Source organism: Palaemon carinicauda, chromosome 23, assembly GCF_036898095.1.
Source record: "Palaemon carinicauda isolate YSFRI2023 chromosome 23, ASM3689809v2, whole genome shotgun sequence".
Classification (NCBI taxonomy): Eukaryota; Metazoa; Arthropoda; class Malacostraca; order Decapoda; family Palaemonidae; genus Palaemon; species Palaemon carinicauda.
In genome coordinates this window covers 104,437,716-104,440,215 of record NC_090747.1, presented here as the reverse complement: position 1 = coordinate 104,440,215, position 2,500 = coordinate 104,437,716, and the positions used below count along the sequence as shown (strand labels likewise).

The following is a 2,500-nucleotide window of genomic DNA, read 5'->3' as shown; positions in this document are numbered from 1 at the left end:
TATACACATATATAAATTCTTTATTTCAGAAGAAACAACGAATCTTTTTATTCCTCTCTCTCTCTCTCTCTCTCTCTCTCTCTCTCAATATGTAAAAATTCTTTATTTCTGAAGACAACGGAATTTCCTCCCTCCCTCTCTCTCTCTCTCTCTCTCTCTCTCTCTCTCTCTCTCTCTCTCTCTCTCTCTCTCTCTCTATATATATATATATATATATACACATATATAAATTCTTTATTTCAGAAGAAACAACGAATTTTTTTATTCCTCTCTCTCTCTCTCTCTCTCTCTCTCTCTCTCTCTCTCTCATACACAAACCAAAACATATTTGGTCTTGATTTCTATCCACCAAAACAGGAACTAAATCGACATGGTTTAATATTTGTCCCGAATCAGAAGGAAAACTTTGATGTTTCAGCGGAAAATTGGACGGTTTAATAACGATTCAGGAATGGGCAATTGGAATCAGCTGATTGGTAATGGAGATTTAATGGCCGTTAAATCTCCAATGATAATTCCCGAAAAAAAAAATAATTCCTGTTGACGTTCCATTTCGCGACCTGACCTGATAAATACTATCTTATTTTGGCCTTTATTCTTTTCAAGTTCATTCGAGTCCATCCAGTTATATCAGTTTAGTGAGATCTGTGTTACAGTATGAACATGAGTTATGGCATGGTAATGAAACAATCTCCTACAGATTTAGTAAATTTGAGAACAAAGCCCTCAGATGGATTTTGGGAGTTAAATTGCAGGACAGGATAAGAAATGAAACTATAAGAGAGATTACTCGAGGGGCATATGTGGATAAGATCATGGTGAGGGGTAGATGGAGATGGTTTGGGCATGCTCTTCGCACTCCCCAAGAGAGATTAGTTCATCAACTGGGATCCACAAGGCGCTAAAAGAGTTGGAACACCCCGGCCTACATGGCTGAGGACTATGAAGCGTTAAGTAGGTGATGAATGGGGAAGTATTGATTTAAAAGCTCAAGTTAGAGACGGCTGGCGAAATCTAACCAAGGCCCTTTGCGTCAATAGGCGTAGGAGAATTAGGAGATGATGATGATGATGATGATGATGATCCAGCTATCTATTTAAGGAAGAGGAATCCTTCCTTAATCATCTAATGATAATATAAACTTTTTGTTTCTTTAGGCGATGGAAATAAAGAGTAAAAAGTGGAATGTTATTTAAGTAAATCTATTTTCAAATCAATTTTCTTTTTTCTGCTTGTACACTATAAAAAAGAATTTTCCAGTTCGTGATCTGAAATGTAAAGGAAAATAAACGCAACGATCTTGACATGTTTAATTTCTTTATGTAAACTGTGGAAAATAAAATTCATACTCGTTACTTTAAAAGAAGAAGTAAAGCTTTCCAGATATTAGCTGTGCTTTGAAAAACTATATATCAAATGTATTATTATTAACATTATTATTTTCAGAAAACAAAGAAAAAATGTCCTATATTAAAATTATTTTTATTAAAATTATCTGTTTTATTATAAGACCAAGAAAAAATATAGCAAGTTCAAATAGATGACAAAAGAGAAGGAATATTCATTATTATTATTACTAGACAAGCTACGTCCCCAGGTTGGAAAAGTAAGATATGGATTTATAAAGGAGACAGGGACTGGAAGCCATCTTCATAGAAAGGCAGTTACAGGAAGAGAGTCCTGAACATATTTTTTCATGTGCACAAATAAGCCAACATATTAAGTCTTTCCCTTAGCCCCAGACATTAATAACTCTGGGTTGTGGTGGCCTATTGGAAGCGTCCATGCCTGGCGCTCGCCATACTGGGGTTCGAGTCTCGCTCAAACTCGTTAGTTTCTTTATTAACTGCAACCTCACCATCCTTGTGAGCTACGGATGGGGGAGGGGGAGCCTATAGGTCTACCTGCTGAGTGTTCAGGAACCATTGCCTGACCCTCCCTGTTCCTAGCTTGGGTGGAGAGGGATCTTGGACGCTGATCATATGTATATATGGTCAGTCTCTAAGGCAATGTCACACCCTTGCCTTTGCCATTCATGAGCGGCCTTTAAACCTTTAAAACCTTCATGTTGTATATATAGCAACAAATAAAATATCTCCCTAACGAAGGTGAAGCTCTTCAATGCATCAATAGACATTCTAATGCAATTAAATACATTTAAGAGTTGAAAGTTTTCATGCAGAAAAAATTCGAATATTAATCTGACATTTAAGAGTTGAAAGTTTTCAAAATTCGAATATTAATGTGATATATTTAGACCGAGATTGACACCTATTTGAACATCGGCCTTTTAATCATAGATATTGTTTTTTTTTAGGATATGCAAATCCAATCCTATTTCTAACCTTTCCTCCACAAACGTAGCTGGGGCGGGGGGGGGGGGGGTGACTTACGTTTTTAACTATGCAAGACTACATGTGTGTGCGTGTGTGTGTGTGTCCGTGGAGGCGGCGACTTACGTATTCAACTACGCAATACTGTGTGTAGGTGCATGTTGGCG

The 2,500-nt window shown here is 37.0% G+C and overlaps 1 protein-coding gene and 1 long non-coding RNA gene across 2 annotated transcripts in view; one reads left to right on the top strand and one right to left on the bottom strand.

Moving 5' to 3' along the window:
• LOC137617335 (uncharacterized) overlaps positions 1 to 2,500 on the bottom strand; it is a 388,681-nt gene that overhangs the window by 99,266 nt on the left and 286,915 nt on the right. The window lies entirely within an intron of this gene.
• The window catches only part of LOC137617334 (serine/threonine-protein kinase 32B), a 212,551-nt gene that overhangs the window by 81,010 nt on the left and 129,041 nt on the right, over positions 1 to 2,500 (top strand).